We start from the raw sequence: 24,188 nt of genomic DNA on the forward strand, positions 1-24,188 counted from the left end.
ACAGTAGGAGGGACAGAGGTAAGCTTGTGTCCCTTTCCTCCAGAAAATTTTCAGATTCTTGCCTTGTCACGCTGCAGACTGTGAGATGTACTGGCCTGGATGCATTACTGGGGGATCATTTGAAGAACTTTTCTGATCAATGAGACCCCCTCCAATGAGAAATGGATATGGCCAACTATATTACTTTGTTGAAATACTCACAAAGATGCTCACTTTCCCATTAGATTCTGATTATTTGAGGTTGTAGGTGGATAGGACAGTCTGGGTTTATTGGGTTTCTTATTTTTTCTTTCCAAATATTCATGTGCAACATTTTTTGCTCTCCACAGTTCCACAAAAAGCGATTTGATCTGGATGTAGGGAAAGCTCCCAATCACATGGTGTCAGGATGTTTATCGTTCACCAATCAGCTGGCTTGTTATTTCAAAATTGAGTGACCTGTCAGGCATCTCATCAGAGGGGGTCTAATTGACCAGAGGATTTCTCCAGAATATCCCCAGGGAAGCCTTTGGGGGCTTGGCGATCTCACAGCCTGTGCTGACGTAATTGTGGCTATGATCATCTGACTGAGTCCCATAAAATGCAGAGGCATGTCTCCAGTGACAGCTGGGCTCCTGGCCTTTATGCCAACTTAGCCATAGCGGTTTGTAAAGGTTTGGGGCATATTCAACTTCTTGGGGTTGATTTCTCTAGGTTTTTTTTTTTTTTTGTTTTTGTTTTTTTAGTTGGATGTAATGGTTTTACTGGGTATTAAATCATCAGTAGCTTTCATTGGAAGGTGAACATGGTGTCTTCTTGAAATTGGCATTGTCCCAGTTTTAGGGGTCTTTTGCTAACAAAAAATGACACGTCTCAAAATATGACAGTATGTCCGGTAATTGATGATATCAGACAATAAATCTGTTGTTGATATGTGATGATGACTAATTTGACCTTAAGTAGGCTTAAGCTAAAATATGATTAGGGGCATCTATTAATTGCTTTTAATTTTATTAGAGTGTTGTGGTTATTATTGATACAGCTTGTAGTGATCAGCAAAGATTTAGAATGGTTTCATCTACTAGTTGACTAGGTATTCTAGCCTTGAAAAGAGTTATAAACTGGCCTAATAAAAAGTATAAATCAGAAATAAGCCATGAAGTTGGGGTGAATATGCTGCTCAGATCATAACATCTTGTTCCTCCTAAAGTGATGAACGAGCCGTTAGGTTAGTCAGATGCTGCTCTGCTAATTTTAGAATGCGGTAGGAGTTTTAGGAGCACTAACGTGGATGAAAGTATTACTTGTAAGAAATGATCATGCTTCTACCATCGTGACTGTTGTCCTGATTTTCCTTTTCCTCTCCTGGGGCTTTTTTTTTAAGGGGCTGCTTCTTGTCTTGGCTCTTACCTGCTATAATGTAACTCCGCAACCTCTCTATCACAGATTCTGTAAAATCACTTTTCTCTTACTCTAAAATCTTTGTCAGGTTCTTTCTTGTTTCTTTGATAAATGGTACCAGCACTTGAGAAACTTATCTGCCTAATGCCTTTTTCTTTGATGCTCCATCTAAAATTAGATGCTCAACACATTTCGTTGCTATTATTTAAGTAGATCTGAAAGTGAGTGAGTAGATGCAAAGATCCATAGAGGCAAGTTTGGGATTTGGCATAATCTGTAAAAGCTTTAGTCCGCCTGTTTTTTTTTCTTTTCTTTTTTCTTCTCCAAATCAACTTGCTACTTAACTTGTATCTGAAATTGGTCATGTTTGAAGCAAACCAGAAGAGACCAAAAGTATTAGTAATGTGTTGGGAATTAGACGAGAGGTCCTTTCCTTGCACAAAATGGATTCTTATCAATCCTTCTATAACACGGTGTTGCGAGGGGGCTGTGGAGCGGAATGAGGAGCATTTGGCGGATGAGACACAACTAGAAATGTCTAGCATCTTTGGAAACGAGCCCCGAATTTTCTTCCGTCTGTTACTCCACTGGGTGTTGGCTTGCCATTTAGGGATCTGCTTTGAAATGCAGCTCCCCGCATCATTTCATAATCGAGACACTTGCTCTCGTGAGAGAGCTTGGCTGCTACGCTTCATTTACGCCATGCAGATTTCCATATGCACTCACACCACTCCAGCCCGCCTTCCAACATGTCCATAGGACACAGATGTTATTTTTGCAGTCTCTAATATTGTTTATTATTGCGGTATTTGTGCTCTCTGAGCTCTCCTGTTTTGGACAACTTGAGCCGTGAGGATTCAGTAGGATGCTTCCTGGGATAGGGACTCATGAAGCACTTTGTGTTGTCGCACTAGTACTGCCTCCAATGAACCTGCATTGAACAACAGAGTAACTCCCAGTAAGTCATTATTGTAATCAATCAAATACACTTTATAGTGAGACAGTAATGTTATGTTTGGCATTATAACATTGATGGTTTATAAAAGTGGATTTTTTCCCCCATTCTCCATCAGTTTGGTGCTGACCTGTGGTTCGGTTGGCAGGATCTGAAAGGAGGCCCTGTTTTCTTGGTATGATCAGTACGCTCCTTTGCTGCTAAGTAGGTCCTGTCCCCTTGCAACCCCAAAGAGACGGCTGATTGTGCTATTGAAAATGGCTGCGAGTGCCTTTGATGCCTCCGCCCAGCGATAAAACAAATAGCTTGTCTTGATCTTGTCACATGTCCTTAAATTCCCCCGATGTTCCCTTTGGTTTCACACCATTTGTTCACCGTCTTTGCATCTGTGTGTTCCATCAAATGTTGTGTTTTCTTTATCATTTGTTATTGATCAGAAGAGCTGGCATGGTGGCTAACTGGATAGCACCGTGGCCTCATATCTTGTGGGTTTGAATCCCTCCTACACTTTGTGTGTATGGGGAGTTTGTGGGTTTGAATCCCTCCTACACTTTGTGGGTTTGAATCCCTCCTACACTTTGTGGGTTTGAATCCCTCCTACACTTTGTGTGTACGGGGAGTTTGTGGGTTTGAATCCCTCCTACACTTTGTGTGTATGGGGAGTTTATGTGTTCTCCCTGGGTGGTGTGAGTTTCCTTCTGCTGTCCACAGACATGTAGGTAGCATTGATGTTCGGAGCCGATGCCAAAAATCAGAATTGGGGCCAATCCAGACATTTTTTAAAATGGATCGGTGTTGGCTAACACAGCCCGATCCAAAGCCCGATCTGTTTAATTTCCCATATCCACTTAATTTACCTCAGTTGTAAGGTTCCGTTGCACAATGCAGTAAGCCTGGCTCGCAACTACACACTACCAAGATTGGAAGATGGAAGATTTAAATTGGAAACTCAAGGTAGCCCAGTGGCTACCTGCAATTCTTGCAGTGCCGTCCTTTGAGAGGAGATGGCAACAGACAACTACTCTAATTGGGCACTTGCGGAAACATCATGAGGAAGAACACTGAAAAATTATGAAGCTTAGTCAGATTAATGCAACAATGCTTGCTGTATATGTGTATGTATGTTTTAATAGTTATTAAAAGATCAGATTAGAATTGGAATCCGCAGGTATAAATATTGAATGGATCAGATTGGGGTACCAGGAAAGTGATTTGGGATGTCCCTTGTAGGTAGGCTAATTGGAATCTCGAAGTGGCCGTGTAGTGTCTGAGTATGTGCCCTGTGGTTACTCCTGCGTTTTGCCTTATAGTGGTACAGAGCTGGAAAGAGTGTCTGTGCAGCTCACATTCTGTTCCTGGTACGTGTGCTCGCTCTAAACCTGTAGAATGCACTTTGGAATCGGCTGTGTACTGGTATCTTTGTGGTTTGTCTAGCGCCAAAGAGGCCTCCAGCACCTGTCCAGAAGCTCTACTAACTTTGTAACTATAGCAGCAACTGACTGGGAGGTGGACTGCATGGCTTTTAGAGAGAAGTGGGTTTAATGCGGGGTTTTAATAAAAAAAATAAAAAATGTTCTCTGTGTTATCCTGCAGCTTTAGGTGCCTAACAAGTGGAAATAAGCTTTTCAGTGCTTTTATAAATGTGCTAGTTCAGTAATAATTCCACATGGTTATGTGCTTTGCATAATTTTGAGAGCCGGTTGCCAGGGATCTGGAAGCCAGGTTCAGTTTGTCAGGCTTTATTGCTTGGCAGTAACTGGAATTTCATCAGAGGCTGTCGAGTTGAAGAAGTGCTACATTTTTTCTAAAGAGTGGAAATTGTTTAAATTAGGATATTTTTTCTCCCATTTCTGGTTAACTGTATGAATTCCTCTTTTAATAGTTAAATGAAAAATGAGTCTACAATCCTGGCTTGGCAGTTAAGAGCCAAAGAAAATCCTTTCATTGCAGTCTATGATTATTGTCTGAGCAATCTGTGATTGAAATATCATTTATTTAAGGAACAAATCATGTATAATGTGCCAGGATATGGCCAAAAGTTCGATGGTTTGGACCATGTCCAAATTTTAAAACAAAGTTTATGTGCTACTGAGATCTCATAAGCTAGGAGGTCAAAGACTGTAGGTTTATTGGAGAACCCCTGAGTACGACTCCCCAGTGAGTACAGGGTTGCATACAAACTCCTTATTTAAATCAGGGGTCACCAACCTTTTTGAAACTGAGAGCTACTTCACGGGTACTGAGCCATACGAAGGGCTACCAGTTTGAAAGGCCCTCCTAAACTTATCTAAACTTCATATATAATAAACATGTTTTAAATGCTTTTTTAAATTTTTAATTTTCAAATCTATATAAATGTTTTAAACGTTCCTGTTTTAAATGTTCCTTGTCAGTGTTAACATAGCCATTGGTGTAAATGGTGGCTTCTGCTCTGCTTTATGACCCAAGCCTGGAACATCCTTTTAAAAATGATCAATTTACAAGGTATTAATGCAAAAAGGCAAATTTTACTTGAACTTCAGTTTTATACTGTACTGGGTTGTATATATGAAGTGTCTCACGTTTGTTTGAATTTGGTTGACTTGAGATTGATCATGTGCAAGTTTATGCACAATAAATTATGTATTTTTTTCTGTGTCCTTGAATAATCTGAACCAGCAAATTTATCAAACTTCTGCTTAAATGGGTCCCTGTCATTCTGCTAGGTGTGATTTCAGAGTGTGCTCTCAGCACATGCATTTGAATGTCTGTCTGGTGGCGATGGAAGGGAACCCGAGTGTCAATCAGTCGATTCTGTCACAGGTGGATCCACTGTACCGAATGCTGCTCAGTCCCAGTCTTACTCGGCCAATCGAGTTATCGAGCATCACGTTGGGCAGCGTTTGCATTCATCACTGAAGGGCAAAGTTAACATGAAAAATCAATGTAGATCCGTGTTTGGGAGCACAGAGGAAAGCTTTACGAGATATGCAAGAGTAGCCGGACCTCAGCAGGGAGGAGACGAGGAAAGCTGGAATCGAGCGCAAGCTGGGGGCCTCCGTCACAGAAGCGAATCAGATTGTACTTGATGAATGGGAGCCGCCTTTGTTGAGCTGATGGTAGCTGAAGGAAGCTGAAGGAAGCTTGCTCCTTGCAGCCTGTAATATGATTTCATGTTGGATGTGAGCTCCTTTAAGATCAGACTGTAAATAACATTTGCCTGAATGCATGAGAAAAAGGAAAACACTGCTGTAAAGATATGAATTATTTTAATACATTGTTCAAATAAATGTAAAAAATTTATATGGTTTGATCCGTGCTTTGAGTGCTGGCCAGTCGTAATGTTTTTATGATATTATTTCTCTTAGAACAATACAATGAAAGTAGTGGGGCAGTTCCTCTGGGCTATATAAATACATTACAGCTGTTGGTTGTTGGTTTTGCTTTTCTGAGAGACCAGCCCTACCATTGGACAGAACCAACTGGAGACTGTGAACAGGTGTCCATGTTTAGCAAAGCAGACCAGGACTGTCATTTAGGTGTGTGCATTTTATGGACTGTCAAATTGTTCACGGTGTGTGTGTGTGTGTGTGTGTGTGTGTGTGTGAGAGAGAGAGATTATATTTATATTACATTGTGGGGAACAAATGTACTCTACAATGTGATAATAACCTGTTTATTGATTTTTCAGGTCCCCACAAAGATCTGTGAATGCAGTCAAAAAACTAAAAAGTCTCATTTTGTTCAGTAGGTTAAGGTTAAGGGTGGGTAGGAGTTAAGGTCGTCACGTCAAGTTTTTCCCACAGAAATGAATGGAGCGTCCCCACAAAGATATAATTACACACCTGTATGTGTGTGTGTGTGTGTGTTCGCGTGCACATGCGTGTTTCCTCACCCTTGGCCTTCATGTACCAACCAGAAATGTAGAAACATCCTACACTGTCTAATAAGATTATCCCAGGAGATTTTCATAATCTTACTGCAACTTTTTATTCACTGTACAATAGCCAAACCATTTAGACAGGCAGCCTTCTCGGATCAGACGTTATAGCTGTATATGTCATCATAAGTGGACTGTAGCACCCAAGCCTGATAAGGCATACGGACAGTGGCATGTGAGATCAATCAGTGCCCTTGCTCCTGGTTTGCCTGTATTGTGATTTTCTGCATTTGAATCCTGTTTTTTTTTGTGTATTACTTTTTTCAATCATCTTTACAGTATATAACTGCAAATAAAATGTGGAAGTACCCTGTGGAGCAGCAGCACCTACCACAGCGTAGTAATGCTCTGTAGGGAATAATGTGTCTGCCCATGTGTGATATGCATTTAGGGGTTATTAACTGATACCGACTTTTCCACTAGGGTATGGAAAACCGCTGTGCTTTAGGGACATTAATATATTTTTAAATTGCTGGAAATACTAACCTGCATAATTTAAATGTGATCAATTTTGTTGCGATTCATTAATTTATTATTTTTTTTTTACGGACGTTTTCTGGACTTAAATGACTTGCTTCATAAAACAGGTAAAGGGCAAAGAAAACGTTTTGCATTTACGTAAAGGAAATCAAAGTGTTATTGGGTTCTTACTGTAACATTGAAGTAAAATTTAATATGCATTTCTTAATTGATATTTTCCATTCACGTTTCAACGGAAGATGACCGGTGGGCTCAGCCTTCATTTGAACATTTTGAAGTATGAAATGTGTCCATAATTGTTGGAGCTTATTTCCTACCTTGTGCATTTAGCATAAACATTAAACCAGACCGTGCATTATTAACCTGCTATAGTTAATGAAGGGATAGTACAGTCCTCCTACAGAGGAGTAAAATTGATGGAATGTGACATCAAATTACCTGAGCTGCAGTCAGACAACAAGGTACAGGCTATAGTCACCTCTGCAGTCTTTTTAGTTGGCTTTGCATTTTTTTCCCTCCAGAATTTACTGGCACATGACAGATTATACAAAGCTGGCTTTAATCTCCATACTTGATGATGAATCAACCTCTAATTTAAGATGCCTTCAGCTTTAAAGTCTCCAGTGCCTGTTGAAGATTAGGGATGTAACTATTAGTAGGATAAATGTCTTATTAGGGTTTGTCCCAAAGTCCGCACCCACTCTGCTTGATGCCCTTTATAGATAAAGCTTATGCTTGTCAGTGAAGGTATTTTACAGCCCCCACAAGCCGTCCATCAACACCTACAAGATGAACATATTAGTCAGCCGGACGGTTTACTCAGTGATTCTTTGTTGTGTCAAACATTGTTTTAAAGCCAGTGTTTGTGGCGTCTTGCCAGAAAAGGTCCACATTTGCGGCAGCTCATTGTTGCTTTTCTAGCACATGTTGTTAAAGCCCTTCAAACGCGCAGAGCTGCTGAGGGTTTCATCCCACAGCTTCTCGAGCCTGAGCTTGACACAAAGCTAATGTGGGTGTCACCTTGGCTATCAGAGACACATGAAGCCTGAGGAGGGCTGGGGACGATCCTTCATTTGTGTCACCCCCTCCCCACAAGTCCTTGTTTGTAACTGTTTGAGACCCTTTTTGAAGCGAAACAGTACATTATTATAGTTAATTTATTAAGTCCAGATGTGAGTCATCTTCCTGCTTGCTCTGAACTGTTCTTGAATCAAAATCAAGACCTATTCTCCAGGTAGAGACAGTTCATTGGTTTGATGTGTATTAGTCATACAGCGTCTTGTATGCTCTGTATGCACAAGACAACTGAACAGGCTTTGCAAGTGCAGAGAAACACCTGCTACAATACCTCCTTTTTCAAAATTCTGTTGTGTAACACATTTTATACTCGTATAAAAAGTATTACCTTTGGCTCATTATTTTCAGATGTTTTAAGCTGTCAAACCACAGAACTCTTAATAGTACCCCTTTTTAAAAGTTATAATTACTTCTGCCGAGCACCACATTAATCTAATTTTACTCTGCACATAATTATCCAGCTTTTTGCAGCTTTGATATTTGTAGCACCGCTGTAAAGAAACACGTCTGTCCTTTGATGGTGATGGCGACCCTGCAGCCCAGCCTGGGAGGCACAGGGCACAAAGCAGGGGAATCAGGTGCATTTACACTTTGGGGAGAATTTGCCCTTCACAGAACCGGGGGTGGACAACTCACCTGGGGGGCCTGTGCCCACACAGCAATATCAGTTTTCCTTGTTTTATCAATAATTTAAAAGATATGTCAACAGTTTATCTTGTGGTGTGACTTGTGTGCAGTTTCAATGCTTTTGTGTTGCTGATTGCTGATGTCATGTTAGATATAGTCTCTTTGTCACATTGTGTCTAGTACGATTCTCTTATGCCCGTCATGTGTCTTGGGTATTTCTCATGGGGCGTTGAATGGCTTAATGTTCAATGTTGGGCTAGTAGAAAAAAAAAAACTGGATAAAAGACAGTCCCTGTACTGTAGTTAGCTGACTAGAGACAAACTGCTTCGGTTTATGTTTGTTGTTCGTCTTTTATAGGCTAAGCACACAGTCCCCTTGATTTATTCAGTGCAGTTGGATTCGGAATGAATATGGGCAGGGAGAACATGAACCAGACCCTTGAGAAATATGGCAGCTGTAGTTATATAGTTTTGTTCTGCTTTTGTTGCATTTATGAGAGTTTGACCTCATTTGAGGGGGCGGCGACACCATATGTTGTTTATACTGAGTGGGAAAGGAAACCTAATAGTCACGCAGTGCTTTTCGTCGTTTCATTAATGTAGGAGCTAATGGGGATTTGGGCAAGCATGAACCCTATAACACTGTACACTGCCGCGTCGTCTCCACCATATTCATAGGAAGCTCGCTGGCCTCTTTAATTTGTCAGCGTTGAATGTGTCCCCGTGTTTCTGACTGTTTATGCATGTGCACGCGGGTCCTGTGAACACTGGACTTAAATAAAATGCCTGCTTCAAAATAGGCCGTGTTAAATACCTGCGGCTTCCTGTCGTGGTCTGCGTGTCATGATTCCGCCGGATGCTGCTCGTTGCCGTGTGCCGTGGACTTGTGCTATCAGTAGGCTGGTAGATGGAACACTGAGCTGCTGTGTGGTGTAAAAAAATTTCATAATAGTTTTATTCTAAGAGATACCAAGACAAAGCCTCTTAAATTTCTTTTTGTTTGTTTTTTTTATAGGAAATTGACCATGTGTTCAACTAGAAATATAAACTAATGGAACTACAATACTTCCGCACAGCTGAAAGTTGCACCAGCTATTATACAGCTTAAGAGTAACAGTTCCCAGGCAGTCTAGCGGCATGCCAGTGGAAGACGAGTTCAGCAAGCGTTCTTTAACACCGCAGTGTTTTCTTGGCCTCACCTGACGCTCTGCCGTTCTCTTGGCCAGCAGAGCCACCTGGCCTTCTGGCTGAGATTTCACCCTGAGCATGTGTGTGTGGGTGCGTGTTCATGGAGGTACTCACCTCCTGTGTGGTATTCCTCCCTCGGAGCATCGTCAGCAGGCCACGTCTGCTCGAGCCTCCTCGGCGAATGAATCGCGTCCCTCCCGCCCCATTGCATCTGTTGACAGAATGCTGCCCCCTCCTCCCTCTTTCTGTTGAATTTTGGCAGGGGGGACATCAGCTGTGGCTGGGTTTTACCGGTTTCTCTGGGCTTGGGGACAAATTGATTTCTCGGACATTTGCCCAGCATGTGGCTGATGCTGATAATACCCATCATTCTGGCTTGGCGCCGTCGAAAGCCCGCTGACGCAGGGAGACGTTGCAGGTTCTCAGGGGTGTGACCCTACGTGATGCTGCCCTACAAAACAGAAGTTTGTAGTTTTTATCCCTAAGCTTGACACTAAGCTAATACTTGTAAAGTAACACCTTTGGTTTGTTGTAATTATGGTTTAACTGATGCATTTTAATAATGTTCCCTGAGGGTCTGATTCTGAACAGGTCTGTTATATCAGTGTTAAGCTGTGAACAGGTAATATCCAGCTGTGTCAGGGAGCACAGAATGACTCACCGTGTCCTGATGCATAAACAGTGTCACCGAAGTGCTGGACGGCCTGTAGAAAACGTAAAGCCCAGCCTGGGACCAGCCAGCTTGCTCTCTGCTAAATCAGTACGTGTTCGTTTTGGCACAAAGTGCAGGAGGGTCACATGGTACGTATGCAAGGCTGCGGAAAACGGCTATCGTGGCCACTGTTCCCACTGCTGTCACTCCACATAAGACCTCTTTCATGTCAGCGATTAGTCATTAGTGAAAGAGTTGGAGGCATTAGGGTCCTGCTGTAAATGGTCATTTTATAGGGAACCTCATTCTGACTATAGTGGAACGTAAGCCGAGGGAGGGAAATAGGCTACATATAGCATTATGTTGCTAATTGCACTGGAGAGAACAGCAGGAAGGGTAGCACTGCTGTCCCGGGTTTCTATAGCCCTTCGCTGTCCGCTTAGTGTGCCGAGCGCGTGTGCTTTTTGAAGCTTTGGCCCCATTTGCTTTTGCGTTGTTGTTCTACATTAAAAGACAGAGTAGCCTAGAAAGTAATAATGTGAACACATCAGGCATAATCATCCAGCTGGATTTAATTGGACAGAGACACAGAGTAGCATTAGTACGCGGGGTTATAAGATGGCACTGTGGCTGCTGTCTCTTTGTGTCCAGTGAATTCAAGTGAGATCTTTTCTGTCTGCCGTAGCCGTGCTGTTTTATTCATTATGTATAGTATGAAAACACTAACACAGCTTACTGAAATCCTAAAGGAGGGAAGTACTTGCCAGTGATATTTAATAAAGGAAGAAGTCGTCAATAATTCTTTAATGAACTCCATGTCTTTCAAGGCTATACTTGTATTGCACACGTACATCGTGTTGAGTGAACTTGATTAACTTAATGACATTGTGTTAAACGGTGGCCATTTCACCCTTTTGACAGTGAGGACATTTGGTCGTTTGGTCGTTTGAATATTGTTAGAATTTTTTATTTTTTTTTGCTGTTATTATACATGAAATATCTGCTGGTTTACTATTGGGCCAATCACATGTTTTCATTTCTCTTTGGGTCCCTATATGTTCAGTCAAACGGAGGGACACTTGAAGGCCGCAGACTGCTTTAAGCGGTGTTCTGTTTGGGGGAGCAGTTGTATTAAGTTTACTGCATGATTTCATCATATTCCTTTTGCGTTATAACTCAGTTTTCAGTAAATATACTGCCAGCTTGTTGTCTAAAAGAGATCCTGTAAATGTATAAGAGTAATTTCATTAGGCCTTAGTGGAAAATGCACTTGACAGTTTCCTTTGTATGTGGGAAATGGTAGGAAGAGTTAAAAATATAGCGTTTCTCAATTGTTAGTGTTTGTCAGTTTGTTCATAATGTCCATGTTTCAGGTGTTCACTTAAACTACTAATAGCGTTCTGATTTATGGCAATATTGCCACTGGAAATGAAACTGCCAACACCTGTCTGTGATATTCATGCCGAAAAATGACAGGAAAGTCCTTTTAGTCATTAAGAAAAGTTAAGTTGGGTGGATTCCTAATGCAGGAAATAAGAGGGACGTCACATGTAATCAATAAACGATTGCATGTGAAATTCTCCATTTTATTAACACTGAAAGACTCATGAATGTCCTGTTCAATGTAACAAACCACTCTTAGAATCATACACATGATTTGTATTTCATTCTGGTTGTGTGGTATGAGAGTAATGTTAAATGTCTCTTCTGAAAGTTACCATATTAGAATTGGCAAAGAGGAAAAACCTCAGTTTCTCAATTGAAATAATTTTGCTATTCTTTTTCATGATGAAGTCATGTATTTTGCTGATGACTTTCCTCACTCTGCTAATGGCTAAATAATTGTGGCTTGATTGCTTCTGTTCAGAACATTAACTGGTCCAATTCATCAGTGGTAGTCTTTCTTCTGGGCTTGACTGATGAAGGCTGCATTGTGAGCAAAGGTCATGTCCATCAATTCCTTTACCGGCAGTGAACTGCTGCCAAAGCTGCCTCTCTCTCCTTCAGTTGGACACTGTGCACATTTTCTTATGGCCTTGCCCTGGCCCTGTATGTCTGACCAATAAATTTAATGTAGTGTTTATTGGTAATAGTAGGTTTTCCTTGTTATGGTCAGCCACTCCGTCAGCCTGGTGGCATTTCCAAGCAGGTAGATATACGTTTCTATCAGGAAAGCGGAAGCCAGTCAGAAGGCCTAACAAAGAAAGGCGACGCTCGTCAATCCCACCATGGGAGGAGAACCCCAGCAGCGAGTATCCCTGCTGGCGATCGGCGACACTCGAGGGCCTTTGGGGTGCCTCGTGCCGTCTGGGGGTGCAGATAGGCTCCTGCCATTAGGCTGCCATGAAGTGGGGGCTGTGCAGGTAAACACCACCCTGAGGCAGCGGCTGGGGAGGAGGCCTTGCCTTTCTCTTTCAGAGCTTTGCCAACCCGTGCAGTAGCAGGTAATTAAACCTTTTGGAGGAGTTAGGGAACTGAAGTTTCTGCATCGTGTTCTTGTGCCTTTTGGTTCTTATGCTACGTTCACACTGCGAGCGGCGAGAGCGTCAAAGCGACCGGAAGTCATTCATTCTCTATGGGAGGGAGCGTCGGGAGGCGTCGAGGAGCGGCGCGGCGCGTCGCGATCTGGGCGGCGGGAGCGTCAGGCAGAAGTTGAGTCCCAGTCAACTTTATGGTAATGAGCTGTGACGCGGTTGGGCGGCAACCAATGGGAATGTAGAGATGCTCCGCTAAAGAGAGCGCCGCAGAACATAAGCGTGTAAACTTTTGTTCCGACCCCACCGTTCCTAGGCACAATGGAGGAGAGACTTATTATTGCTGTGGCCGGGTACCCAGTTATATATGATGTATCTCTGTTTGCATACAGGGACATAAATAAAAAAAATGAGGCATGGATCAGAGTGTCCGAAACAATCGGTGTTCCAGGTGAGATGGTGAAGTGCATAATATATTTTTTTGTGAAAAAGGAAGGAGATTTTGGCGCCATAGCAGAGAAAACAGTGCAAATTGTCGGTAATGTTAAACCTATTTATAGCATTAGTGTTTGTCAAAACATAATTATGTGTTTTAGTAGAACTGTCGTTAAAAAGTTCTCAGAGCCTGGCATTCTGAGTGGCCTTGTCCACGCCCACTCTATGACGTCAGAGAGCGTCTCCGGCGTTGGCTAGCGTCGCGTTCAGGGCGGCGGGAACGACAGCTGGCGTCTTTGACGCTTGCGGTGTGAATGTAGCATTAGGGTTCTTTTTCTTAATTGTATTAGCAGTGTGGACATTTTGGTGAAATGGATCAGGTTGGCTGTGTATGAGGTGGGATTTTGAGGCAGGCACTTTAAGTTCTGTATCTGTATTGATACAGCTGTGATGGAGTCCATATGGTGCTCTGTATTGGTCAGGGAAAGGCCTTAGTAAAATACATTCACCTGCTGAAAATGTGCCTGCCAAGAGACATTATGGGGGAGGGTTGTCTCACAGATCATTAAGATTTCATCATCGTTTTAGGAGAGAGAGCATTTACTGTTTTTCAGATACCCACCATAATGGATACATTGAATGGATAAATATGATAAGCTCTATATAATGATAAATCCAAGTTGTGCTCAGACAGGCCAAAATAATCTAGTTTTTCCCTGATAAAAATGAAGCATGGAAGTACTAGGATATTTGTTTCTGTGGAAGCGAGACGGATCTATATGAGTTGATGCTGCAATAGCAACTATTTACTGAATCATTATATTGAACCCTTTTGGTTAAGGGCTTCGCTCTGGAGCCCCATTGTGACGTCACTCTGCTGACAGTGGAATCTGAATGTGCGATCACAGGCACAGCATCCTCACCCTCTGAGCCACACGCCATCCTGACAGTTCTGTGTCAAGTCATTCATTCATTAGTTATTTTACTAAATGAATTAAATGTATTTGGGTATGACAGTAAAATGGACATTTGTTAGGCTTTCTTATATTGACATGTTTTCCGTCACTTGGATTTGAATGGAGTTTTGGAGTTCATCTTAGTGTAAACTTTTTAGCACAGGGTTATTCAAATCGCGGTCCTCGAGATCTGAGCACTGCTGGTTTTTTCCAGCCTACCTTTACCTGTCAGTCAGGTGTGAAGCCTCTGACCAATCAGAATCAGTAATTATTAAACTACCTGGGAGAACTGAAAACCAGGCCTGGCTTTGGAATCAAGGTCCAGATTTGAAGAACCCTGTTTTAGCATGTGTGGAAAAATGTAGAAATGCCAATACTCCCTTGGCACCCTTTATTTAACGTGACAGCTTGATTGACTTATATTCAGCAAATATCCCACTTGTGTAGATGAGTGATTGCTGGTGATTTTAATGTTTAAGTTTGATTTCGGTAATGGTTCTTGATAGGGATGGAGCCACGTTTTTTCAGTTCTGATCAGATTCCGAAACACAACTGCCGATACAGATTCCGATACAAGAGCTCTTTTTACTTTAATATAATAAATATACTCAATATTTATACTTTATATATAATTAATATTTTTCAACTAGTAAATGGAGATAAAAAAATCTTTAATTAGGCTACTAGAAACATACATAACATACTATCCCACCTTGTTTGTACATCTTGTTTTAAGTCTTTTTGAGGTATTTGCAGTTCAATTTCAATATCATCCGAGCAAGGATACGCAAGCGGCGAATGCTTAAAATGCCCCACAATAAGGTCACAGCAGGTGGACGTCACTGCGCTCACAGTGTCAGCATTAACGTTCAGTTTGGATGATTGTACTCGTAAATAGATTTAACGGGAAATTTGAGATTTTTACAGACTGCCAAAATCTAGATAAGTATCAGATGTAGATCGGTCACATATGGCCGATACCTGATCCATCAAATAGGCCTGGTTTGGTGCTGATACTGATCTGAATATCGGATCGGTGCATCTCTAGTTCTTGGTATTTTGGTTTGGGGTTCTGGCTTCACTGGAGGCTTGTGACTTCATGGACGTGTCATCAGCATGAGATTAAGGCAACTGTTTCATACATTTTGAAATCTCTCTGCAGGACATTTGGGGTGCTGTTAAAATTTGCTGAACGATTGTATTTTTTCCATTTCTTTGTAATTACATTGGTTCTTGCTGAATTTGTACTGTTTTAATAAGTATATTTTTGGTTCAGCAGCTTGGAAGCCATAAATGATTAATTCTACAGAAGTTATTTCAGAGATAATGACCATTAACTGCATCACCCATTTGTTCTCTAACTGCTTAGACTTATGCAGTAACTTTCCCACAATGATACACAAACCTTCGGTTTTGTTGCAGTACTTGGTAATAATTCAGGCTTGCTTTTCTCTTCTCATCTTAGCATTCAACATACACCCCCATTTGAGTTTTGTTTACCATAGATTTAAAACATTAATGAGAAAGGCAGCCATTGTTTATAACGTGTTTGCTTAAGAGTGCAGACTTGACTGGTGATTTTCACAGTCTCCTGTTTTGGCTTAGTGCTGGATTATTTGGGGCTTTGCAAGACTCATTGCTGGGCAAACAAGCAGCGCAATGCAGTGGTGAGTTAAATTATCAAATTTTTGTGACCGCAGCAAGTCCTGGACCTCTAACCCAGAAGCCACTTTGGATACAGTATAGGCAGGGACATCTGCCCAGCTTTCGGGGACTTGGGGACAGAATTCCCTGCCGTTCAAGCTGTATCAGGTGTTGACTTCAGAGAAGGCCTTCTTTGCATATATCATTTCCTCATCCTTTCCACTGTCACGTTGATCCACCCACAGAGAGCCTACCATTTACCAGCTGCCCGGTGACATGGGGCCTGGAGGGTGACAGACCAAAGCAGCTGGAATCCCAATACTATCTGCTTTCTGTCAAGGACCGTTCGAAGATAAGCTCTCTGTCTGTGATGTCACTTCTAATTATGAACTAAATCAGTACTGAGCCAAAGAAAATAGGCTTCAAATCAGCTTTTTGGGGCTGTACTTTATGCTTAAGAAGAAATTCTGCAAATATAGTAGTATTTAACAAGAGGCCTCTTTCTTTCTGTGCTTTATCTCTTCTTTGACATTTTTGTTGTGCTATGTCACAAGTGTGAACTCAAGGGAAAATGAAGTGTGATCACACACAATCTATGTCCAGGGTGTGTTGTGACAATTGTGCGCTAATTAACTTTTTTTTTCCTCTTCTCCACCGGGTTGGTTTGTTGCTTCTACTTTCAGAACTTGTGGAGGCAGTGACTGCACAGTATGTATTAGTGATGGAATAGGAAATAGGTTTCATTTTATAGATGCTGTTAAGGGGCTGCTGCTGAACTTGAATCTTACTGATGTTGCCATCCCCTGTGCTGGGAGCCGCTTTGGATCAATGGCTGCTCTTTGTTAAACCCTATTGCTCTCGTTAGTCATGTTCTAGCCAATTGCTCCACGCTGACCCTGAAAGAAGAGATGCCTTTTTGGGCTCTAATACCCCACACTTGGTCTCTGTGGCCCTGCACCTCACCCACCATGTGGAAGGACGCTTTTCTGGAGACTCCTGGCAGATGGATCGAGGACAGGGCTCCGTCTGCCCACAAGTGACACAAGCAGCCCCCGTCACTCAGGATCTTTAAACGGAGGGCGGGCACAGACAACGGGTGTTTGTGTGCACGTGGGGCAGGTGAAGTTCTGATACAGATTGATTCTGGCAATAATTCCAGGGTCATCTAAGTGTGCTTCTTCTTCAGTGGTATCAGTGTGTGAGCGAATGTGGGAGTTTTATGTGTATTTCTTGTGTCCCTGAGGAAATTAAATTAGTAGTGAGCACATAAAAAAAGATGAGCACACAAAGATGGCACCGTGTGGCTCTCTGGCCTCGTGGGTGAAATGCTGAGTCAGATACCCTCCAGCCTGGCTGGCGATGACTGCCCCCCGCCCCCCCATTACCCTTAATCACGGGCATACAGCCTCTAGTTGAGTCATGGTCTTTGATGGATGGGCACGCTCATATCTGATTCCCTGCCCTTCGGTGACGCCGTTGTCGGACTTCCACAGGAAGTTGTGCTGTTCTCGCTGGACGACGATACACCTGAGGTATTAATATGTTACAGAAGGAAGCTGAATGTTACTGGTTCATACTCTGTTATTGGACCCTTGGTGCGCACAGTTTCCTGCAGAGACACGTGCATGGTACAGAGTCTTGGTTGTCTGTTGGATGGGCTGATCCTTCATTAGGTGGCTCTTTGGATTGTCTGCTTTCGTGGATTAGTCCTATTCTCTTCACCAGCTTGCCTGTGCGTCGGAACAAAGACCACATGGCTGACACTGCGTCTTGTGAATTCAGTCCAAACCCTGCTTGCAGAGCCTCCCCGTTCAGTCTGTCTGTCTATCTTTATTTGTAAGCACAGTGCCGCAGTTGTAGCACTCTTGTTCGATGTGTGTTTCAGCTGCTACTAAGCCTATTGTACGATCCATTAATCTATCGACTATTATATGGATTGGTCGATTTAATCTAAATGATTAATTTTCCTCCACATGATCAGATTGACTGCTTCTTTTAAGTTAATTTTATTTTGACAACAACAAATTGTACAGTATGTTATAGCCGGGCTTTTGATAATATACGCTGGATTTTCGGCACCATACGGACGTTACATACACCCACAACTCAATAAGCAGATTAATAGTATGCCTAACATATTAACGAGAGGCATATCGTGATGCCCAAATATTAGTAATCTGTATAAATCTGGCATATCATTATGCTGATTAAGTTAGCGGAGCACGTTGGTGGTGTGGCATTAATCGCAGGGTTTCGAAAGTGCTTTATAGACATTTTAAAAGAAGATTAAAGCACAAGAAAATAAGCATAAAAGAGAAATGTGCAGAAAATGAATGGAAAAACATGACTATCATAGGTTATATTCAGTGGTGAAAATCTAGGTTTTTAACCTAGTTTTGAATGTACTAAGACATTGAGTAGCTCTGAGGTTTTCTGGGAGAGAGTTTGGGATCATAATGACTGAAAGCTGCTGCCACCTCCATCCTCAGGCAGGTTTTAGGAATAACCAGGAAATTTCTGTTGGATGATCTGAGCTCTGCCTGTGAGATACCATGCAATCATGTCATTGAGGTTGGGCAGAACAAGACCATGTAAACTTAAAAATTAGTAAACGAACATTAAAATCAATCCTGAAAGCAACAGGAAGCCAGCGAAGGGATTTAAGAGTAAGTGTGATATGAGCCCTGCAACTAGTGCATGTTAACTCTCTGGTGGTGGCAATCTGAACCTGTTGTAGATTTGTAATGGATTTTGTAGGTACAGAAACCAGGAGTGTTTTATATTAGTCTATTCCAGTGTTTCCTTACCCCAGGGGTGTCCAATCTTATCCGCAAAGGGCCGGTGTGTATGCAGGTTTTTGGGATAACCTGTAGGTCAGCTGTTCAAACCCAGGTGTGAGGACTCTTCAGCCAATCAGTCCTCTAATTAGTAATCTAATTAGGGAGTTGCAGCGAAAACCCGCATATACACCGGCCCTTTGCGGATAAGATTGGACACCCCTGCCTTACCCAGTCCTCAGGGAACCCCGGGCAGTCCACGTTTTTGCTTCCTCTCAGCTCCCAGCACACCTGTACCAGGTATTCGATGTTCCCGATTGGCTGGGAGCTGGACGGGTGCAAAAACGTGGACTGTCCAGGGTTCCCCGAGGACTGGGTTGGGAAACACGGGTCTATCTAACTTGAAGCAGAAACACGTACTAGGTTTTCACAGTCAACAGATGATAGCATACCTTGGACTTTAGTGATATTTCAGAGGTGATACTATGCAGTTTTGTGGACATTGCTGGAATGGCTGTTGAAACACATAGAGCATCTTCATACCACTTGAAGGAATGATGAAACTTTGGCTCTTGGTAGTCAGGGCATCGCTGCTGTGGTCATTCAGATGTTCATTAGTGTTTAACAAATTGAGTAATGCTTTTGTGTGATTTAGTCTTGCATTTACACAGATTAATTATTATAGGCTTTGCGGCCTAAGGAACTGTCTGTAACCTCAGTAATATACTCTGATAAGTAGGGTTGGGCGATGTCGACCAATTTGGCATCATATGATGTCTAATGTGAAACATCGCAATGGACGATGGCATCGTCGTCGTAGGCGGCGGGTTGGGGGGGGGGGGTGATGGTTGTTGTTAAATAATTAATTCATAATGAATTAATTAATTGTAGCCTACCGTTTCCACTACCTGACCCGCATGGTCTTTGTTTTAACCATAACCAAACCATAAATAAATAAGGATTAGTTACACACAAATTACCACCTGTCAATCACTTTTTCCGTGGGACTCTGGCATGAATAGGCACAGTGATCTGTGTCGTTATAATGGCGTCGACAAACTTGCTTGGTAAAAAAGGTGCAAATTCACCTATCTGGCAATACTTAAGCTTTAGACCGAATGAAAGAGGACAGCCACGAGATACGTCTGAATTGGTGTGTAGGATTTGCGGTCAAGGATTTGCAAAAGATGCGCAGACGACAAATTTACATGACCATTTGCGTGTTCACCGTCCCGTGGAATACAGCTCATTGCCAGTGTCATCACGCACAACTGAACCTCGCAGGAACCAACCAACAGTATGTGAGGTTTTTGCTAAAATTACTAAGTACAAGTGTGAAAGCGAAAGATGGAAGCAGTGTACTGACGCTGTGACCCGCTACCTAGCAAAAGAAATGGTTTCTTTTAATACGGTAGAGAAGAGCGTGTTTAAGGCCATGCTGCAAACATTTGACAAGCGGTATGAGCTGCCAGGTCGGAAATACTTCTCGAAGACCGCAGTCCCAAAGATGTACATAATAATAATAATAAAATAAGTAAAGATGCGGAAATTGAAAGCATGCATTTCATTTGGCTATATAGTGTGATTAAGTGTGCTGGTTGCTGCTGCGGCGGGGGCAGGGCGGAGGATCGCGATGTCGGCTCAGCATCGTGATGTCTATCGGCCATCGGCGATGGACGATGGCATCGTCTATCGACCCAACCCTACTGATAAGCCTCAAAGAAAGTTTTTGCTCTTCTTTTTTTCTTTTTTTTTTTGCTGGTTTCACACTTTTTAAGAGTTTACTAGTCAGAATGGCCTTTGGCATTCCAGCTTATTCCGCAGTGGATTTCAGTGTTTTTTGCGTGGGAGTGGTGCAGTGAGGAGCTGGGTCCTGTGGGGGTGATGATGTAGCCAGTAGAAGATGATTTTAGTTTAGGCAAGTTTCAGGTGGAAGGAAGTTATTCATTGGAAATGGTAATTAGGTCAGCAAGGAAAAGAGAGTTTTTAGCACTGATGAGAGGAACAGTGATTGCAAAACCAAAGGATCTCATGCCTAGAGACAACATCAAGGGATGCAGAATTCAGACGTGTGATGGGGGGGGGGGGGCTGTTGACAAGTTTTCAAGGGTTTGAGAGTTGGGCCGAGGAGGGAGTCTGCAGCCCATGTTCTGCCCCCCCCGTGCTTCGGTTCCTTCTCAGAGCACATAGCAGATTAAGCGGGGCTGTTGATGGGGGGAAAAACCTGAAGCATTAAAACAAGATGCGCAATGACAGGCCAGCAGACTTCTCATCTAGGCAGAGCTGCGTAGACTATAGGGCTGAGCTCTCTGGAGGGGAAGCCCGTCTCACAACCACACGTTTGAGGGTCGGGGGACAGTGAGATCCATAAGCTTCCATTAGCTTCCATTGATCATCATTAGTAAATTGTAGGAAATCCATAAATATTAAAAAGCATAATAGTGGAACTTAGCCATTTGCAATGGAGGGTATGAATCATAAGTAATTATGGCACAAGTTGTCACTGGAGCCAGTCATGGCTGAGAGCAGGATTTGAAAAGTGCTCTTTAAATATCATTAATAAATGGTAGTCAATGGACCTTTTTAGTTTGTATTAACCTTGTACTTCTTGATTTATAATCATTTATTTAATTCTTGATTTTGTCTAATATTTCCTAATATGGTTCCCTGACATGGTGCTAAAGAAATGGCATTCTGGAGCTGGAATGACTGAGGCAGTGTATGATGAAATGGCCCGTTTGAACACCGCAGCACCTTCCCTTGGAGAGAGTAAGAGGAGTACAGGCGTAGAGAGAAGAGAGCGAGCAGCAGAAAGGGACAGACGCTTTTATACGTGTTTGAAGTCTGAGAGACCAAAGGGCTGTTGACGATACGGAGTGCATTACTCCCTGTCTCGTACAGTGAGGCTGCATTTAGAGAGTCCTTGTGTTTCACCCAACAAAACCCATTCATTCCAATGTAATAGGGGCTTGAGACAATGCAGAACCAATATTCATTTTGCTCTGTGACTTGTTTTTTTTTCCCTGCATAGTTATTAATTCTTGAGGCTCCATGTAGTTCTCACCTTTCCCTGTGGTTTTATCAAATTCTGTGTGAGTTCCCCTATTCTTTTTGTGCTCCTCTGTGAGCGCTCTGTGTTTCGTGCCTCGACTCTGCCTTGGTTTCCCACTGCCTGTCAGTGGATGGTTTCTGGAATCTTTGCTGTGTCCCAATAGACCCTGATAGACCGTGACTTGACTGAACAGGTCCAGCTCTTTCAGCCATAATTTACATGGATCAACCTTGATTAAGATTCACTGGAGGCAGTCGCAAGCCTTTTCACCTCAGTCTGTCACTCAAGCACTATATGTTAATCACTATTTTTGAAGAAGCCCTCCAATTACATTTCAATGGGGAAAAAAATCACCTGCCTACTGTCAAGCCAAAGTACTTAGCTGAATGAAAGCTTTGGGGTCTTGATTTTTTTTCATGCTAAAACTCAGGTGGTGAGGTCCTGACATGAGCAAGGAAGTTAATCTTGGATTATGTTGGCACACTTGTCACCAAGATAGATTTTATAAGTACACTTGACCTTAGACCTTAACAGGACGATCTAGGAATGCATAAAACTGTTTGGGGTATTACATTGGAGAGCAGTTAAAGACTTATCTGCAAGCATTGTTTAGCATCTGCATGAACTGTTTTTTTTTTCTTTTCTTTTCTTCCCTGCGCAGTTAGTCAGCATGAGTGCACGAGGGCCTTGCTCTCTGAGGGATGTAGGGTGAAAGCAGCTGGCTGTGGCTCTACCACCCAATGTCCGTGGCTCTGGACTAGACTTAGTGGTAACTAGAGACCCAGTGAGGGGCTGAGGTGAGGCACCGCAAGAGAGGAGGTGAGCGTAAGCTTGCACACTCACTTTGTAGATCAGGACGCATATCCAGGGCCTTGATCTAGCCATTGCTGAACCTTTATGAGGCAGATCTTATGCAAACAGGGTGATTCATCTTATGCATTAGCTTAAATTGCTTATCTTCTGAAGAATACCATGTTACTGCTTTAAAGGACACAGATGGCAAATGGTATAGTTTGCATGAATTGAAGGACATGTTTCGTTGTACGTATTCAGCCTTTTATGGACCAGTCAGGAATTTCACCACTCTGTCTGTGATTTAATTAGCTCATTTATTCTGATTATGTTTCAGTAGTGCCTAAATAATGTAATAAGACAGCCTTGTTTTGGGGAAAGTGGGGATTTTGATTTGTACATTAGTTGTAAATTACATGGTTTTGGTTGGGCAAATTTGCAGATAAGAATTTTTTGTTGTGTGTCGGTCAGGTGATTTCTCAGCGCACACATTATTCGCAATACGGTTCCCTGTGAACTTTTGGCAAAACGTTACCAAGGTACGTCAATACAATATATCAGCCTGAGGCAAGTCATGAAATTGTCGGCCGCACAAAGTAACAGAAAGACCTAAACACCAAACATCAATACCAGTATTAATTTTGTTGATGAAACGAAGACGAAAAATACTTAAAAAAAAAAAAATTAAAAATTAAAATTAAAATTTTAAATTCATTTAATGACGAAAGCTAAGATGGATGTTTTTAAAATCATCCATCCATCCATTATCTCCCGCTTAATCCGGGTCAGGTCGCGGGGGCAGCAGTCTCAGCAGGGAAACCCAGACTTCCCTCTCCCCGGCCACTTCATCCAGCTCCTCTGGGGGAATCCCGAGGTGTTCCCAGGCCAGCCGAGAAAAATAGTCCCTCCAGCGTGTCCTGGGTCTTCCCCGGGGCCTCCTCCCAGTGGGACATGCCCGGAACACCTCACCAGGGAGGCGTCCAAGAGGCATCCTAATCAGATGCCCGAGCCACCTCATCTGGCTCCTCTCAATGCGGAGGAGCAGCGGCTCTACTCTGAGTCCCTCCCGAATGACCGAGCTCCTCACCCTATCTCTAAGGGAGAGCCTAGCCACCCTGCGGAGGAAACTCATTTCGGCCGCTTGCACTCGCGATCTCATTCTTTCGTTCACTACCCACAGCTCGTGACCATAGGTGAGGGTAGGAACGTAGATCGACTGGTAAATCGAGAGCTTTGCCTTTTGGCTCAGCTCTTTCTTCACCATCATAGACTGATGCAGCGCCCGCATCACTGCGGACGCCGCACCGATTCGCCTGTCGATCTCCCGCTCCATCGTCCCCCCACTCGTGAGCAAGACCCCGAGGTACTTAAACTCCTCCACTTGGGGGAGGACCCCATCCCCGACCCGGAGAGAGCATTCTACCCTTTTCCGGCTGAAGGCCATGGTCTCGGATTTGGAGGTGCTGATTCTCATCCCAGCCGCTTCACACTCGGCTGCGAACTGTCCAAGTGAGAGCCGAAGGTCACGGTCCGATGAGGCCAACAGAACTACATCATCTGCAAAAAGCAGAGACCTAATCCTGAGGTCACCAAACCGGACACCCTCACTGCCCTGGCTGCGCCTAGAAATTCTGTCCATAAAAACTATGAACAGAATCGGTGACAAGGGGCAGCCTTGACGGAGTCCAACCCTCACTGGAAATGAGTCCGACTTATTGCCGCTCATCCGGCGGACCCTCCTCTCCAGAACCCCCGAATAGACCTTACCAGGGAGGCTGAG

At 43.0% G+C, this 24,188-nt stretch overlaps 1 protein-coding gene across 6 annotated transcripts in view; it reads left to right on the forward strand.

Moving 5' to 3' along the window:
* Positions 1–24,188, forward strand: part of gpat2 (glycerol-3-phosphate acyltransferase 2, mitochondrial) — a 76,329-nt gene that overhangs the window by 23,996 nt on the left and 28,145 nt on the right. Inside the window, exon 2 of one of the 6 annotated variants that reach the window (XM_023838395.2) lies at positions 22,278–22,435. The exons of 4 other annotated variants lie outside the window; for them this stretch is intronic. The gene's annotated coding sequence lies outside the window, so the exon portion shown is untranslated. The remainder of the gene's footprint in view (positions 1–22,277; positions 22,436–24,188) is intronic. One more of the 6 variants, XM_072704095.1, reaches the window with a different exon arrangement.

Source organism: Paramormyrops kingsleyae, chromosome 2, assembly GCF_048594095.1.
Source record: "Paramormyrops kingsleyae isolate MSU_618 chromosome 2, PKINGS_0.4, whole genome shotgun sequence".
In the NCBI taxonomy this organism is placed as follows: Eukaryota; Metazoa; Chordata; class Actinopteri; order Osteoglossiformes; family Mormyridae; genus Paramormyrops; species Paramormyrops kingsleyae.